This window comes from Heptranchias perlo, chromosome 14 (assembly GCF_035084215.1).
Source record: "Heptranchias perlo isolate sHepPer1 chromosome 14, sHepPer1.hap1, whole genome shotgun sequence".
NCBI classification, from domain to species: Eukaryota; Metazoa; Chordata; class Chondrichthyes; order Hexanchiformes; family Hexanchidae; genus Heptranchias; species Heptranchias perlo.
The window spans coordinates 39,751,462-39,770,558 of NC_090338.1; positions in this window are offsets into that span (position 1 = coordinate 39,751,462).

A 19,097-nucleotide genomic window follows, 5' to 3' on the forward strand; every position below is an offset into this window, starting at 1 on the left:
AGTGAAATAGTTGGCTGCTGTATTTCAGTGTTTGCCTCTTTACGGATGGAAGTGGCCCAATACTTGTTTGTGTTAAGTCAGTAGGTGGCCCATCAACTGTAGGTGCTACAGGTATTGATTGGTTGCTGCCTGGGCATTTGTGCTGTGTGACATCTAGTCATTGGAGCATGGTGGTTGAATATTATGAGTGTGATATAACCCTGGCAGAACATTGCCCATGCCAGCTCCTGCCATTACCCTGTTGCTGGACATTCCCTTAGCATAGTCAGTGTGGGAAGAGATCACTGGGCAGTAATGAGCTTGTTGAAGTATCATTATAGTTACATTATACTTGTCTCAGTCAGATTCCCCAACATGTTGAATCCAAACAAGACAGCTTGCTGTAGACTGGAGCCCAAGACCTTCAGAGCCCTAGTCAAACCATTTGTAATGGATGCTGTGCCGAGTTTAGAATCTTAGCTGTGAGGGGGGGGGTGGGGGGGTATACTGCAAATGGCACATGAGGGACCATACTCTCCACAATGCCCTGTAGCTTGGTCAAATGGCACTGCATGACTTGTGTTGTGGATTCCTCCATAGACATCCCCAAACATATAGGCTGCTTGGAAACTCTGAAGTGGCTGCAACAATTGCTGATGTTGACCTACCAACTCCTGTGACCTCAGGCACTCTGAGGTCAACAGCTGCTGAAGCCCTTAAGCTAACCCTCTGACCAGAAAGTTTCACTTTTCAATTCCACTTGTACTTGCTGCTTACAGTTGTGCTTCACCAAGTGCTCCCTCCTGCAACACGCTAATTGCTTCACCCCTCTGAGTGCTTTTGCTTGCCACTAGAGGTGTGCATGATCAAGGGGTCTGATGAGGTACTTTGTTGATGCTGCTCATTTGGCTCATCACCTCCTCTTTGGTACTTGAAGGAACAAATAATATATTTTAGAATGTTAGTAGTAAGCCATCCCTTCAAATAGAATTTGACATAGCTGGACATTGTATTTGTTAGGCTGCAGTACTGCAGTTTATGTTTGTATGTGAGGGAGTGAATGAGTAAGTGAATAAGGGAACAAAGAATGAAAACCGAAGGATGGTAGTAGACATAATTCTGAGGGAGGGTCCAGTCTCCTCATCCCCACTCCTATTGCCTCCACACCCAGAATTGCCAGGGGCCTTCCTCTCAAGGAGCATGGGGCTGTGGCTTAGATACAATTCCTCCTTTGTGCATTCGCTGGTGCTGAATAAGGCCTTCTGCAAGTAGATGAAATGATACATATGTTGGAATGAGAAAATGTGTGTAACCCAAGTGCCTAGATCAGTATCCACCTTATGGGGAGAGGGATAAACCTGATAACTACAGGCCAATCAGTCTACCATCAGTGGTGGGAAAACGACTAGAGACCATTGTCAAGGACAAAATTAATTCTCACTTGGAGAAGTATGGGTTAATAAGAGACAGCCAGCATGGATTTGTTAAAGGCAAATCGCGTCTGACTAGCCTGATTGAGTTCTTTGATAAAGTATTACAGAAGGTTGATGAAGGTAGTGCAGTAGATGTATATATGGACTTTCAAAAACCATTTGATAAGATACCACATAACAGACTTATTCGGAAAATGGAATCACATGGGATTAAAGGGACAGTGATAACTTGGGTACATAATTGGCTAAGAGATAGGAGCAGAGAATGATGGTGAACGGATGTTTTTCTGACTGGAGAGAAGTAATCAGTGGGGTCCCCCAGGGTTCGGTATTAAGACCATTGCTTTTCTTATTATAAATAAATAACCTGGACTTGGGTATAGGGAGTACAATTTCAAAGTTTGCAGATGATACAAAACTTGACAATGTAGTAAATAGTGAGGAGGATAGTAACAGACTTCAGGAGGACATAGACACACTGGTGAAATGGGTAGACACATGGCAGATGCAATTTAATGCAGATAAGTGTGAAGTGCTGCATTTTGGCAGGAATAAAATGGAGAGTCAGTATAATTTAAATGGTACTATTTTGAGGAGGGTGCAAGAGCAGAGGGACCTGGGGTGCATATTCATAAATCTTTGAGGGTGGCAGGGCAAATTGATAGGGCAGTTAAGAAAGCATATGGGATACTTGGCTTTGTAAATAGGGGCATTGATAACAAAAACAAGGAAGTCATGCGAAACCTTTACAAATCACTGGTTAGATGTCATCTGAAGTATTGTGTACAATTCTGGGCATCACGCTTTAGGAAGGATGTCAAGGCCATGGAGAGGGTACAGAGGAAGTTTACCAGGATAATGCCAGGGATGAGAGACTTCTGTTATGTGGAGAGATTGGAGAAGCTGGGATTGTTCTCCTTAGAGCAGAGAAGGTTAAGGGGAGACATAATATAGGTATTCAAAATTATGAGCGGTTTTGATAGAGCAAATGAGGAGAAATTGTTTCCTCCGGCAAGTGGGTCAGTAACCAGAGGTCATAGATTTAAAATAATTGGCAAAAGAACTAGAGGGGAAATTAGGAGAATTTCTTTTACACAGAGGGTTGTTAAGATTTGGAACGCACTACCTGAAAGAGTGGTGGAAGCAAATTCCATAGGAACTTTCAAAAGGCAATTGGACATGTACTTGAAGAGGACTAATTTGCAGGGTTATGGGGGAAAAGCTGGGGTGTGGGATTAAATTGGACAGCTCTTTCAAAGAGCCGACACAGGCACAGCAGACTGATTGGCTTCCTTCTGTGTGGTAAGATTCTATGATTTTATGATCTATGATTCTATATAAGTGTGAATATACAGCAGTCAGGTACCTTCTGTGGACAGCATGCTTATTGTTTATTGCTTGGCACATTTCATGGGCCACCCATTGTTTTTTTCAGATGGAGTCAGAGGCTGATGAATAGAATTCTACATGTGTATTTAAGTACGTGTACTGATTAGTGAGTGGTGCACACTGGCAATGTAACTTGGTCCAGTCTGCTCACACTGCTACAAAACTGGTACTGGTGTCATTTGCATGGATTTTCAAGGACATACATAAGTACTGCTCTATTGGCAATGAAAGATAACTTATGGAACAACTGGCATGTCACCAGAATGATTGGTTCCAAGTGTTCCTTCCCGCTTACAATGGGTTGAATCAGAACTGAGTTTCCCTGATGGCTTAGTGGCTAATGATACTGCCAGGTGTGGTAGTACAGACAAGGGAGTCTCATATTTCATCCCTGGTCTGTGCTGCTTGAGCTGATCTCAGTCAGGGCAGTGGCTGGAACATTACAATTGATCTCAGTGAACCTAGATTAAGAAGGGAAAAATCAGGCCATCATAGAAAGTGATAGAAAGTGCATGTGTGTGAACATCAGGTGAGAATAGAATCATGCTTCGATGCGAAGGGTCCCATGATCGAATCGGCTGCTGATATTCATTGTCTAGGTTTGTATGTAATGAATGACCAATTAGGTAGGGTTCTGGACAGCTTCCAGTCTCCATTGAACTGTACTTCAGCGTAAATGCGTTCAGGAAGAAAACAGGAAAAAATAAAACATTCCTCCTGAGTTTGGTTCTCATTGGAATAGTTGACCTATAATTTATAAGAGACACAAACCTTTTTGCAAGACATGATCTTTCTTTTCAAACAACCAGCAGATCTTTTATTGAGTTGTTTATGGGTTCAGAAGCTCTTTGGGTGGTGTGTCACGCAGGGGCAGGTGTGTGTGAGCACAGCCAGGGAGAGGGTGGGACTACAGTGGTGAGGATTAAGGTGACTATGGGCGGCGGGTTGAGTATTGGGCTGTGTAGGCAGTGGGGTTTTGGTGCTGAACAGTTTATTTATTCATTACTTCCACCAGGCAAGAATGGGATGGTAGTACTCCACCAGGTTGCCACGCTACCTGTATGTGTGATTGCTTGAGGAAAGAGAAAGGTGAGAGTAATAGGCAGACACCTTGCTGTAGGTGGCCTCCAGCTGCACCATCCCCAATGGCAAGGATCAGCAGGGCTTCCTGTTCCATCTGGGTGAGGGCTTTAATGGAGGCTAGCCGTACCCAGTTCTGGCCCTTTCCCAGCTGTCGTGTACCATCTTGTCCTGCAGAAAGACTGTAAGTGAGTTAGTGTATGTTTCTTTTAAAGGGTTATGCAGATATGTAAGGTGGCTTCATATAGTGTGCATGCTGAGAGGAAGAAGCAGCAAGTTGGAGTAGGATGGGGAGGTGGTAACGTGCACAAAAGTAGCTCCACCATGAAATGCGAAAGCAATCGGCAAAGGAGTGACATGCTTTGCAATTGCTACCAGGTAGAAACAGAATTTCAGTTGTGGCTGGTGTGAGGGCAGCAGCAACAGGTGAGTGTGTGATTGAAATGAGAAGGAGAGATGGTGCAGTGTTCCCTTCAGGTCCAGCAGTACACTAGTGTTCAGTACCTTTTGGCTTTGCCTGAAGTGACAGCTGGAGAAGCTGATGAGTTTGAGGCTGGAGGCATGTAAATGTTTTGGAGAGCTGAAGAGGATCACTTTGGTTTTCACTACACTGGCCCATCTGGAATTAACATTGGATAAGTAATTGGAGAAATTATAAAAGCTCTGAGATTAATGGACAAGCTGGAAAGGGAGAGCTAAATGTCATTAAGTTACATGAAAACTGATCCTATGCTTCCAGATGATGTCACCACCTGAGGAAGGAGGAAGCCTCCGAAAGCTTGTGGAATTAAAAATAAAATTGTTGGACTATAACTTGGTGTTGTAAAATTGTTTACAATTGTCAACCCCAGTCCATCACCGGCATCTCCACATCATGACCAATGATTAGGACAAAGAGACGGGGCCAAGGGTGGAATACTGGGGAACATCAAGAAGCTGCTGGTGGCAATGTCACCAATCTATGATGATAGGAATAGAACCATGAGAGAGCAGTGCCACAGTGAGCATATTTTCACCCAGTATTCATATTTGCACCCAATATTTTCTTTTAAATGGTTAAAATGATAAATTAGCAATCATCAGGAATTTGAAAAACCCAATTGGGCCAGCATAAAACTGAGAAAGCCTAAAAATCAATAAAATGAACATGGATAGAAAATGAGATAAAACTTTTTTTCCTTTTGGTGCCATGGTGACCAACATTCTTCTATTCATTGAAATTAGTTGAAAAGCATGTGCTTTGAGCATTTTAATGAAACATTAACCTAAATTATGGGAGTGTGTGACATTCCTAAATGCTGACTATCAGAAATGTGATTTCCTTAGTGACGAGAAAGTAGCAATCAATTGTGGCACACCTGTAATAATTATCTTTTCTTGCATCTGACGTAGCTAATGAGCCACTTGACCCCCATAATCTTGAAAAGTCTGAGAGTCTAGCTGTGGAGTGCACAATTCCCAGTGAAAATGGGATCGATTTTAGGATGGCCGAGCGGGTGCGTTCGTGGCGGGGGGGGGGGGCTCCGAAAATTCGGGATTTCCGGGGCGGGTCCGGAGCCCGGCTCCAACCTGTCCACTTTCGGGTTCCCCAGTGACGCGCTTAGATGCAGACGCAGCCCCCGCATGTGAGACTCCCACTAGCAATTAAAGCCAGCAGGATCCCACTTAAACCAATTATTTTGATACTTCAGGTCATTAGCAGACCTGATTTGGAGGATATTTTAGGAGGGGTGGGATTTTCATCCAAACTGAGCGTGTTTCCCATACTGGGGGAAGTACTCCCAGCTGAAATAGACATGTTACAGCCACCAGCCCGTGGGAGCTGCAAAGGTCCATTTGACAGGTGGTGGTGGTGGGTGGGGGGGTGGGAGGAGACCCTCACTCATTGCAGGAGACAACTCTGTCACTTTGGACAAAGTTTGGCCTCCACCACCCTCCTTCTAACACTAAAATTCACAAACTTGGAACCTCAACCCCGGTGTGCAGACACATTTACCTACCTTGCGGACCCCCTCAAACGTACATCTTCCGAATGGGGGCCGCCATAGCTGCAGTCATGACCTCCTTGGAGGACGAACAGTATCACCAGCCTCGCCGGCCACACCGTACGCCTCTGACACATGGAGCTCCACAACACAGTGCTGTGACACATTCACCTGCATAGCAGGAGGGAGGGCAACCGCAGAGAGAGATGCGTCACAGAAGGCACTACCCTCGCCACAGGGTCTACAGACCGAGGGTCAGCTTCCTGGACCTCTCTGAACAGCAGTGCACACGGAGGCTCAGAGTCACTTAACATGTAGTCGTGGACATCTGCAGCCTCCTTGATGCCGAGCTGCTTCCGGCTGGCCCGAGCACCATCTTCTTACCTGTCGCTGTCAAAGTCACCACTGCCCTCAACAACTTCTCCTCCGCATCCTTCCAGGGTGCCACCGGGGACATTGCCGGCGTCTTTCAGTCGTCTGCACAAAAGAGCCCTGCAAATACACCTGCACCCTCTCTGCTGTGACACAATGGGTGGCATCAGGTGTGGGTCTTCATGGTGATCCTCAGGAAAGGGAATTATTGCACAAACCAGACAAGATTTGCAAAGAGGTGGCAGTAGTGGCGATAACAAATTTTTATGTGCTTTGCAAAACAAACGAAAGTAAATCAAAAACATGACATATTGTCTTACACCCTTGTGCATCCCCTTTGTGCTCACAAAACCTTTGCCTTACGTTTACGGGAACCCCTACGTGGTGCTACCCCTGTGGCTTCAGCAGAGTAGTGGCAGGTTGCTCTTGTCCCTGTCCTGACCGATTAGATGCTTTGCGCGGATGCCCTCTGGGATTCGGTGCCCATGAGGGCCCCTCCAAAGACTGTTCCACCTGTGCAGGGCAGACTCGGCCACCTGGAGAGGAGGCGGCATTATGGATACAGGTTGAGAGGGGGGCAACGGGTGAGATGTGGGAGCGCTTTGAGTGGCGTCCCCACTTCCATGTCCCCTTTCACCATCATCCCTCTCCTGGCCCAGGCCCACATCAATCCTACCACCCTGCTGGACGACAGTTTGGAGGACTTGTGTGAAACCTTGGAAGGCCAGTTGTAATGTACCTGTCAGCCTGTTTAAGGCGGCAGAATGTTGCTCACCCTGAATCCGAACGGCCGTTGTCAGGGCCTGAATGGACTCATTGTTGAGCCGTGCTTGAAGCTCGATGGAGGCTAGCCTATCCTCCATCGCAGACCTTCCCGCACCTACCCGCGACACTATCTCAGCGACGCCTTCACGTCCGTGTGACACTATCTCGGAGATACCCTCCTGTACCATTCCACTCATGCAGGAGTTGGACTCCTCCATCCTCTGGCAATTGTGGAGATTGCGCGTAGCAACTGTTCCAGTACCTCGGCAATGTTCTGCTGGCCCTCGATGACACTCCTTTTCACGGCTGGCCCCCAGGGGTCAGTATCTGGGTCCAGCTGAGCAGAGCCTGGAGAAGAGTGCTCCCACCAACATGGACTCTCCACGGCTGCCCCTGCCACCAGGGTCTGCTCGTGCTCACATGTGCGTGGTGACTCACCATGTGCAAGCCTAACTAAGTGAGGACGGGGACCCACCGAGGTGTGTGTATCTGCGCTGTTGGATGGCTGGCTCAGATGTGATGATGCACCCTCAGAGACCGGCAGGACCTCTTAGGAATCGCCCTCCATGGTCACGGCGCTCGCAGATGGCCCTGCAAGAGAACAGAAAGCAATATTAAACATGTGGGCAGATGTTGAGGTGCTGCAGATGCCAAGTGATGCTAAGATCATTCGCTATCATGAGTGCTGATTGTTAGATTTCTGTCACCTGCCGCTTGTGCACTCCCAGTCTCAGCGTCTGCCACGGACAGGCACTCCAGCATCCGGCTTACTTCCAAAGCCTGCTGCTCCGCATCCGTTAAGACCACCTGGTGTGGCGGGCCCCCTCCGGTCCTTGCCCTCTCCTGGGCATTCTGGCATCTCTTCTCCTAACAAGGCAAAATACAGAGAGGCGTGATTGAGTGATGGTTGCATGGTGACCCACTGCATGCATTGGTGTGGGTGGGGTTGACCGTGAGGGAGATGCATGGGAGGCTGCGTGTGAGACATAGCCATGATATTGTATGAGGATTGGGTTGCGTGGTAGTGTTCGAATGGGAACTGGGCGGTGAATAAGTGCAGGCAAGATGAGGATGATGGTTGAGTGGAAGTGAGGAGTGATGCGAGAGCGTTGTGGTGGCAGTGCAGAAGGAGTTGTGTGGTGGTGGAGGTGATGTGGAAGACGGAGTGTGGGAGAATGTGTAAGTATACTCACTTTGGCTGACCTGGTTAGGTCATTAAAGCACTTCCTGCACTGGACCCATGTTCGGCAGACTTTGCTGCTGCTGGTGACCTCCTCTGCCACCTCGAGCCAGGCCTTTCTTGGTGGCAGAGGGAGGCCACCTCTTCCTATCAGATGGGAACAAAATTTCCCTCCTCCTCCTCACCCCATTGAGCAGCACCTGGAGTGAGGAGTCAGAGAACCTTGGAGCAACCTTGCCTCTGGCCTGCTCCATGTTCCAAAAATGGTTCTTTGCTGCAGGAGGAGCATTGGAGGACTGCTTCTTTAAATAGGGCTCCTCCTGCTGACAGCCTTTGATGCGGGTGCACAATTGTGCCCACTGCGCAGGTTACCCACGCGCCCAGTCGATCCCCTGCTACCAACCCGCCTCCCTCCTAATATCAGGCCCAATATCTCCCCCCACCTTTCTCTCCTAAGGATTGACTCCTTGCTTTGGTATAGTTCCATAGGTGTATTTGTACTCCAGTATCTTGTCCAGGAGGCTATAATTCATGTGTGAGACTTAACAGTGCAGTGAGTTTCAGCAAGTTGTTTGACTGCAGAGTCCAATCCTGTCCTTATTTGACATTCACACATAAATACTTTAAACAGGGCTGATTGGATAGCAATCAGGAATGGGAATGCTAGCTGATTTTCCCCTCCCTAACTCAGAGGCATTGAGGCCAATTGTAGCAATTGATTTGTCAATAGCAGATTTGATAGAACCATAGAAAAGATACAGCACAGAAGAGGGCCATTCGGCCCATCCTGTCCGTGTCGGATATTAATGAGTTGTAATCTGTTAATGTTGAAATCCACAAGAATCATGAACAATACTTTATACTCGAGGTTGACGTTGAAAGTTTGTACATGTATGCTCAAGTGAGGATATATTCGTCAGATCTGAAGGAGATAAAAGAGCTGAATTTACTGCTTTGTGTATGTTTTAAAATGAAATGAGGCTCATCAATGCATCATATACAGTACTGACTCTTCCCTAATTAAGTCATAGTGGTCTGGATTTTGCTGCAATTGGTAGCCAGGAGAATGAGAACTAGATTTTCAAGCTGTTTTTTTTTAACCTAGCAATAGTAGCTGTAGCCACATTTCAGATTTCCTCCATGCCTAATACCATAGTTGGGGAAGTACTGTTGAAGGGGTTATATAGTAAGTGCAGCTTAGGAAAAATTTTAACCTATCACCAAATAGCTCATCTAGTTGGATTTTATTTCTGCTGTTTATACTTTTTTTTCTTTTTTTCAATCACTACTCAACTCTTCGAATCAGATGCAGCATCGCACCCTCACCCATTACCACCCTGGCAAGCTGCACACCCACAACTCACAGACCACACACACTGGCAGCTATTCAACCATGACAGCCACATCACCCAAACATCTTGCACAACACTCACTGGCACATTTCCCCCTTTCTTGCAGGAGGTGGTGCATAACAACAGTCAGCAGGAAAGAACAGACGGAGGACAGGCACGCCTACACGTTCTCACCCCCATGGAGGAGAGAGTGCTGTCCATCATTGGACGAGCCGTGGCTGAGGCCGTGGCCACTGGCAGTGCTGGAGGTATCGATGATGAGGGTCTCTGCATACCTAATCCTCCGTCTCGCCACCCACATCTCCCTCATCCCACAATCTTTTCTGACTCACATGCTGCAGATGGTGTAAGCACACATGTCTTACTTTCTCCTCTCCCCCCACCACAACTCAATCCTTGTCTCTTTGTCATTTCAGATACCCAAGAACTGAAACCTGCACAGTCAGTGGAGGCAGACAACAGTGATGATGAAGACACATCGTCACTAGATCTTAGACTCGCAGCCACCAGCTGACAGACACTGACACTGCGTGTACTTTAGAAGCTAGAATAAAGGAGGCATCTGGACATGGTGAAACACCGGGCACAAGTGCGGAGGAGCCGGGGCGGGAGGAACAGATACCGCAGGTGCCAACTCGCCGGAGGGCGAGGTCACTCACTAGTTCTGCTGCAGAGGGGTCAGACTTTGATGGGCCAGGCTACAGAAGAAGGCTGAAGGGCACACACAACCAAATGCTTGGTGCACAGGAAAGCCTGCCAGAAAGCCTGCGCAGAATGTCACGGAGCGTGGAGGAGTCGAGCTCCAACTTGGCACAGAACTTTGCGAAGAGCTTGGAGCCCATCCTTTCCCACATGGAATGGGTGGTCACCTCCATCAACACACCTGTGGAACCCACCATGATACAACGGCTGATGACTGATGTCACAGCTTCCTTTGCAGCACAGACATCTGCCATCCAAGGTCTGACTGCTGCTTTGGAAGTTCAGACTGCTGCTATCATAGCTCTGAGTTCCACTGTTGAAAGGGACTTCCAGGGCATCACAGCAAACCAGCAATCTGTTCTCCAGCAGATCACCAGGATTCAGCCAGCCAGGCCAGGCTGCTGCAACCCAGGCCAAAATGGTGCAGTCTGAAGCCGAGCCTTCCCGGCCCAGGGCTGCTCGAGGTCGTCTTCCATGGCCATCTGCATGCTCCTCAGTTGAAGGTCAGCAGCCTTCCACCACCCATTCTCCAGCCTCTGGGGATGGACCTCGTAGGAGCACTAGGAAAGGTAAAGGCACACGAACGACAGGCACTAAGGGAATGCACAAGTGTGAATAGTATCAGTTTGTCAGAATCATTTGATGTGTAAATCTATAAATGTGGTTATGAATTTGTATTTGGTGTTGGTTTTCATTTCTGCGTTGAGATGAGGGAGGAAACAATGTGTAATCATAAGGAGGACGATTTGATGGTTACGTGAGAGAGGATAGGTAAGGAGTGTAGGACTGTCGGTAAATGGGGAGGTGTCATTGAGGTTACTGGTAACATTCATGTATCATCTGATCACACAGAGCCCTGGCAGACAGAGCCTGTCTACCTTGTTGTCTCCCTGCCTCTTCCTCCACTTCCTCTTCCTCCTCCTCCACTTCCTGCTCCTCCTCCTCTTCCTCCCTCTCCTGGCAGCTTGTCCTGCTCAGCATGGCCTCCCTGCATGCTCCCAGTCATGCTTAATTCCCAGAGAAAGCCCTAGCAGGCCACCCATGTCTGGAAGCAATTTTGTTCAGCACACTATTTTAAATGCCACTAACAGTACTGCAAGACCAGCCAGACCACTGTCTATAGAATACTGCAACTTTCTCCAAGTGTAGGAAACTTCCACATACCCAGAATTGTACCAGCAGCCAGAATAAATAATCCAGCAACTAATCTGTAACTCCTGCATGATCCCTTTAAATATCGCTGGTGCGGGGAGGGGGGTGGGGGGGTCCTTCATGCCCTTTAACTCCTGTTCAGCTGTGCGAGGTTAAGACAGTGTGTTGTCTGGAGCGGGGAGTTTGAAAATGCCGCCGGCTGCTTCAAATCGGCGTTTCACCCTGACTTACGTCATAATCTCCCTACTCTACATACTTCCAGCGTTCGTTAGGTGGATGTGTGCAAACACCTTTACCAAGATGTCGTCCTGCGCACGACACGCCGGAAGTGTGCGCGCACATCTTGGATGCCATTTTCGGGGCTTAGGTGTCCGTGTAGCACCTACAAAACGGGCGCTACACGGCCCAATTTAGCCCCCAATTAGAGTTAAGTAATCAGTAGGGAAGAAATCAAAGGGGGTGATTTTTGATTTAGGTGGACATCAGGTGAGCGGCGGGTTGAGTGATCGCTCCAGCCACCCGATGTTGCCAGCGGGAAGCCAGGTTGATTTTGGTGATCGGGTCTCTATAGTAAAATAGGTGAGCTGCCAGTGCTAAATAAGCACTGACAGACAACTCACTGATTGGCGGGGAGGGGTGTGGGTAGAAAATCCGGCAGCTGCTCTGCAGAGCTGAGCCAACAGGGACACGTTGGAGGGGGGCAGGCGATAATGGGTCAGGGCCATAGAGTGGCCGACACAAAGAGAGTCAATTTTGTGGAACTAGGAGGAGCATTTATTAAGGTCAGTTATAAACTTATTGTGAATATTTTTCAAGCGACTTCCTTTTAGGACCACTTGTTTAGCTGTTCTACGTTCAGATCCACTGGTCTCGATTTTTTTGGACAGGAGTACTGATGGCTTAAATCAAGGCCCACTCGAAAATCGCATCAGGTGGGCCTTGGGCAAGAGATCAGTGCTAAATTTTCATCTCACTACCATCCAGTTCATGCTAAAAAATGGGCTGGTAGTGAGACGAAAATTGCCCTCTATGTGTTCAAATCGTATTTCAAGTGACACTGGGACTTAATAAAAATATTTTATGAGATGAAAACTGACTTGTACTTACCACTTCTACTTTTCCAACTCTCTACAATGCATTGAAAAATAACCAGTGCACCACCAGGCAGATATTGAAATATTCATGTATGCACTGGGAATTTCCTCGGGCATTCTCCTGATTGGCCAACATAACTTTGGCGGAAACCTCAGATAGATGTGTAAACAGGGTTTCCGCCGATTTTCTGCCAAAAGTTATGGCAGTCGATCAGGAGAACCCCGGAGGAAACTCCTGGTGCTTGTGTTTATCATCAGAGGAGAAATACAACAAAAACCATTGACAATTCCTGCTACCGCCTCTTCAGATCAAAATTCAAGCCACGAGTCTGAATGGGTGAAGCGTTCTTTTAATTTAATTTTTTGTTTGATTAGGGTTATTTATTTTCTGTACGTTGGAGGATATTTTGTTTATCACATCTCCATGTCTCTTTTTTAAACAACTACAAACTGTTAATGACTTATTAATGAGGCGCCACAACACACTTTGACCTTCTCATATATATCTATCTTTCTAGATTAGAGTGACTAATCTTTCTGTGTATATTGTTGTACTAGAACATTTTCCTGCAGTATATAGCAATTCTTATAGTCATGAGAACATGCATATTGTTCCTCTGCTGAGAAGATGTTTTAGTTCTGCATGAAGCAGTTTTAGTTCTGCATGAATGCTGCTCGGTACTACTGAGCAGGGTCTGTACAAGAGCAATGCAAGTTAACTTGCTCCCTCAATATTTTTCATTTTCAGGGAAAGTACCTGATGTCACCTCAGCAACTCTTTCCAACAGACTAATTGAGACCAGGAACCCACTGTGAGGGAAAGCAGGGTTCAAACTGAAATTTTGCCACTCTATGAAACAGCTTGTCAGCACACTAACATGGATCATGTTATGGATCATGGATCAGCAAACTACCAGAATCAATGATATTTATTATGCCGCACCTTTTAGTGCAAGTGATAATTAATAGTTGCAGCAATAACTTCTTTGTAGAAAATAGAACACTGCTGAAACCATTCCTTATATGGTAGAAAGTACCTTTTCCTTTCTGCACACAAGCTGCTACACAGACCTTATCAGCGTTTTGGCAGCTACACTGGCAAAATTGGTCTTTGCATGTCAAAATCAATAGGCTTTCAGCATCCTATCTACATATGATTCAAACCTGAGTATGAGAGCTGAGACTGCACAGTGAAGTCCACACACCATGTAGAAGATGGATTCCAATCAGTATGTCTGAGTTTAGAGATAACCTCTCCTCCCCCTCCACATCTGATAATGTTATTGTGAATGTTGTACAACATACATTCAAAACATAGAACTTTTTTAATTTTAAAGTTCTGGTGCATTTTACTCGATTTTTGTCACAAAGATTTTTAAAGTAACGATTCCTTGTACTCTCTTCCATAGGCTTGGAATAAATACTGTACTTCCTGCATCCTGTTTTCTTACTACATTCTTCCTTATCATGCAGATCAATTCTATTTTCTTTTATCACATGCAGACCTGCTGCTAATTGTATTGAGTCTTTGTCTCATTTCCCTCAGCTTTATCTGTCCTCTTTCACTGCCACTAACTACCACAACCTCCGGCGCTGAAATAATGAATCTCTGAGTATATTTATAGCCAGGTTGCAATCCTGGCCTCCACTGTTGAACCTGCAGCGGTATAGTACGGGTCAAGCATTTTAGCTGTTCTAGACTGTCTGATGAAACATTATAACAAACCTCCCTGTGGATCTACCTGTGCACGAACAATATTATTTAAAGGACCACTATTATTTAAAGGGCGTGGAATACCAATAATCCTGCCATGATCTGTTAGGACAGAGCTTTGGGCTCAAATTGCAAACACGATAACTTCCTAATTTCATCTGGAGAAGTGCAGATCAGGTTCTTGCTCACAGAGAGGAAGTGAAAATTTGGAGATGTATCACCCAGCACTGTTGTGCACCTCCCGGCATCTGATTACAAAATTTTGGGAGTAGTCTTAGCTGAGAGAGTCTCAAAAAGCGGGAAGGAAATAAATGAACTTTCAAAAAATTGATATTTATTAAATGTAAATTTTAAGAAGCTGTGTATATAATAATATGGCAATTATACTACTAAGAATCAACTACATAAAAAATTACAAATAAAAATATCTTCATAGAAGTGGCGATACATTCCTGCAGCTATTTTTGCAGATGGACAGACTGAGCAGACTGCAGCTGTGCCTTTCCACCCACCTGCAGCCTGACCTCTTTCCCAGACACTGCGTGGTACAGTAAGAGACATGATAGGCAGGCGTGCTATTTCGCTTCCCATTAACAGAAACAAATATATATATTTTAATTACACAATCTTATTTAGTAATTGTTGTGGCATAGCAATAACAAATGAGTGCACACAGATTCTTTAAGTTCTCACTAGCTTGCAGTAATTGACTGCTACCATCCAGTTTACAGTATCTTTATTATTTTAAGGGAAACAAGGTTCCAAACAACTTATTTTTAATAAAATACATTTTCAATATCTAGTTCCAAGTGCCAGCTTAATTTATCATATCATCTACAAAGGAAAAAAAATCAAAATGCTTGTTTGCCACTTAACAAGAAAATATATTACAGCATTTAGAAAAGTTGTTTAAAAGCCTTATGTCACCAGATGGTGTGACACGTTTCTTGCTACTGTTAACTAAAGCACAAAGAAACTATAAACATTAAAAAGAGGACTCTTTTATTTAAGTTTCCATGAAAGAAAATCTTTAAAGAGAAAGGACCTTAATCACTATCCTTCAGTTTAATGGAAAAATACTCAAATATCCAGAACTGTCTTGTTTCCAAGTATTTTTAGCCAAAGCAAGATGTATGACGACATGCATTGGTGAGGAGGGGTTGCTCGCAGTCTCAATCAGTGGCTGCTCTCAGCAAATTAAAATCAATCACTTTAAAACTTGTTTTTGCTGTGTCAGTGAAATGATACATTATTGCTAAGAGCTAGGTTCTAGAGAAGTGCATATTAATTTTAACATGCCTAGAACCTAGAGTTTTCCTTCAAACAAAGAGTCTTTACTGTGCCATAAATGAGGTGCTCATTCAGCTGTGAGTGGGTTGTTAGCATCACAGATGAAACAATTCGGCCAGCAACACCTTAGGGAGAGAAAGTACACATCAAGCATGGACCTAGCCATGTATATGATACAATCATGCCAATCCTCAAAGCATTAGGCCCTCAATTTGTTGAAAAAATAGTCTTTGGAACTAGTTTGCACCTAATTAAAGGACTCCATCGCCAAGTGAGACATGGGATCTGGTAAACCCCCTGAATAAAGATAAAGAAAATTTTTGACATTTTTAAAAGATAAAGGTAGAATATTAGTGTAATATTTTCAGTATCACATTGTGGATGCTAAAAATTAAAAATATGTCAGTCTAAAGCAAAATTTTGCAAGACCCAGTCCAAAGATTAAGAATGTATACTTACGATATGTTGAACAAACAGGAACACGATAAAGTTTATATTAACAAATGCTTTGGCTAGCGATCACTTAAAGATCCATTATTTCCATATAGTGTATCTACCTTTCAATCCAGAAAATTTGATTTACTCCTGCTTGTAATCATGTTTATGATGTAAACACAGATATTGGTATTACTGAGCTGAGGATTGTGTGCTGCAGAACCATGACTGGTGGCAATTACAGTGGCAGTTGCATAGGCAATTTCCATTAGAAATGTGGAATATATAAGAGAAATATAAAAATATGGACAAAATGTATGACTTTCTATGCCCTGGTCCAATTCCAATGCCCTGGTCTAATTATTCCCACCCAGTATACCTGCATCACCTGAAGACTTAAGTTGGTTTTGAGTCCCTGTGTGAAGCACATTAAACTCCATTTGCCCACTCACTTAGTTTATGTCACATTGTATCTTCCTACTCCCATCAACACAACTTACTGTGCCTCCTAACTTTGTATTGTCTGCAAACTTGGATATACAACTCTATTCCTTCATCCAAGACATTAATATATGTGATGAAAAGCTGAGGTCCCAGTACAGATCCCTGAGGAACACCATTTGTTACATGCCACCAATCTGAGAATGTCCCCTTTATCCTTATTCCTTGCCTCCTATCTCCCAGCCAATTACCAACGAATGTCACAAGGTTACCTCCAATTCCAGTTTCTTTTTTGCTAATAATCTCTTCCACGGAATCTTATCAAATGCTGTCTGGAAGGCCATATAGACAATATCCACAGACATTCCTCTATCCACCATGCTAGTGACCTCTTCAAAAAATTCAACTAGTTTAGTCAGACATGACCTACCCTTCATAAATCCTTGGTGACTCTCTTTGATCATATTTGTCCAAGTGCTCAGTCACTTTGTCTCTGTTGATAGATTCCAGTAACTTCCCCACAATTAAAGAAAGAAGGCACAAACAGAACATTTTTAGGTAAATTTTAAAGGCAAGGAGAGACAAAACATTGAAGTGATCTTAGAAAAGAATTTCAGAGGGTTGGTGAGTCTGTGCCGGGATTTGAAAACAAGAATGATGATCAATTCACTGGGGCAGTCACCATAGGAACCACATGAAAACAAGGGTGGCAGGGGACTAGAGGTGAGAGGAGAGGACTATTGCTTAGTTGAAGTTCTGGATTAGTTGAAGTTTATGACAGCGTGGTGGTGGGGAGGAAGGAAGGCATGTGAAGACAGCATTTGAGAAATACCTCTTCAAGGAAATGAAGATGTAGTTGAGGGTTATAGCAGCAGATGAGGTGAGATAGCATTTAACAGGCAATATTATGGAAGTCAAAGGAAGTCTTGGCATTGGGATGGATGTCAGGTTGAAAGCTCAGCTCATCAACAGAATGCTGAGTTTGAAGACCAGTTTAGTTGAACTGACAGCTAGGGAGGTTGATGGAGTTGGGGTTACAGGCACTTGTGACAGCCAAACAGGATGGCTTCAGTTTTTCTGATGTTGAGTTGCAAGAAAGTTGAGACATCTATGACTCTAATTTGGATAATGCAGAAGCATATAGCTTGATGAGTTTGATTATATTGCACCTGGACATGTTCGTGAATTTATGAGCCGGAGCTTCAGACTGTAACTTCAGCCACCTATAAAAATAAGTAAGTAAACACAAGAAAACAGAAGGATAAGTTATTACTTATCAAAGAGTCAGACATTAACTACTTCTCCAAGCTTAAATAATCTGAATATTGAAGAAAGATTTGAAGGTGAAGCCAAGAAACTGCAAATATAGCTGTTATAGCATTATACTATTAAATTAAACACTTTGCAATTTCTGAAAACAGCATCACCGAACAAAATATTTGGAGGAGCACATGCTAAGGTCAATACAGGCCAGGAATCTTGCAGTGGCAATGAATTCCTATTTCATTCTTAATTGCTGTTGCATCATTGAAGAGAAGCAGACAAAGAAGTCAACTTTCCAGAACAATAGAGAAGTGAGCTGGGAAATGCAGCTTGACATTGACGACTAACTGATGCCTGTGGTGCAACCTGCAGGGGTCTTAAAGTACTGGTAGTAGGGAAGATGAGTGTTGTAATCATCTTCGCTGATAGTAACAAGGCAAAATTCATAAGGAAATGATTAAATCCTCTTCTAACTTCTTGCACAGATTGTATTGCATCTGCTTATTAAATCTAAATCTACAGGAGCAGCGAGTGCCTGACAAGTCTGTACATATTTGCTGTCTGGAAATCCTTAGGGAATGTGTTCTCCTGGGTTTCTGTGTCTTGAAAATAGGAAGCCATTGGCCATTTTGGAATATGATTGCTCAGTACAGTTGTAACTACATTTTACATACTGTTTCTCTGCATAACACCATGAAAAATATGGTGTTATTGTTGCCACAGACAGTTGCTGAATAATACCTATAAACTGGCTTCTTAAATAGCAGACATGGCACAAACTACAAGTTATATGCAAATGATGCATAATCATGGCTTGGCACAGAAAAATAGTAGTATTAGAAGCATATAAAGGAAAAAAGTGCATTGCAAATCTTGGAACAGCACAAGGTTAATGTTAAAGAAGCATCAAAAACAAATATAGACATGGATTGATTACATGGATTTATGTTAACTGCAATTGTACCTAAAAATCACCATCTTCTCTGCAGTCAGACAGTTACCAATTTAACTTCAAGATGAAATGTGCAGCCACAGTTTCTGTTTACAGTTGAACTCCAATTTCCAGTCCTCTAATCTGCATTTGTGATTATCTGGGAACTAGTGTGAAGGGAATTGAGTTGGTAAGCATCTTCAAACCTGCTAACTTAGAAAACTAGTAAAAATTTGGCCAACAGTTTCATAGAAGAAGACACAGCCTCAGAAAAGCTGACAGCTCAAAACAGCCCAGAATCACCTGTCACCTCCAGAATCACCAAAGATTCTTGTCCCACTCCTCTTTCTCATCAATATACTGTCCATTGGTAATAACATTCGTAGACATGGGGTCAGCTTCCACATGTACACTGGTGACACCCAATTCTACCTCTCCATCACCTCTCCTGACTGCTCTATTGTCTCTGTTCTGTTGGATTGCTTTTCCCATATCCAGTTTTCGATGAGTCATAACTTCCTCCACCCAAGCATTGGGAAG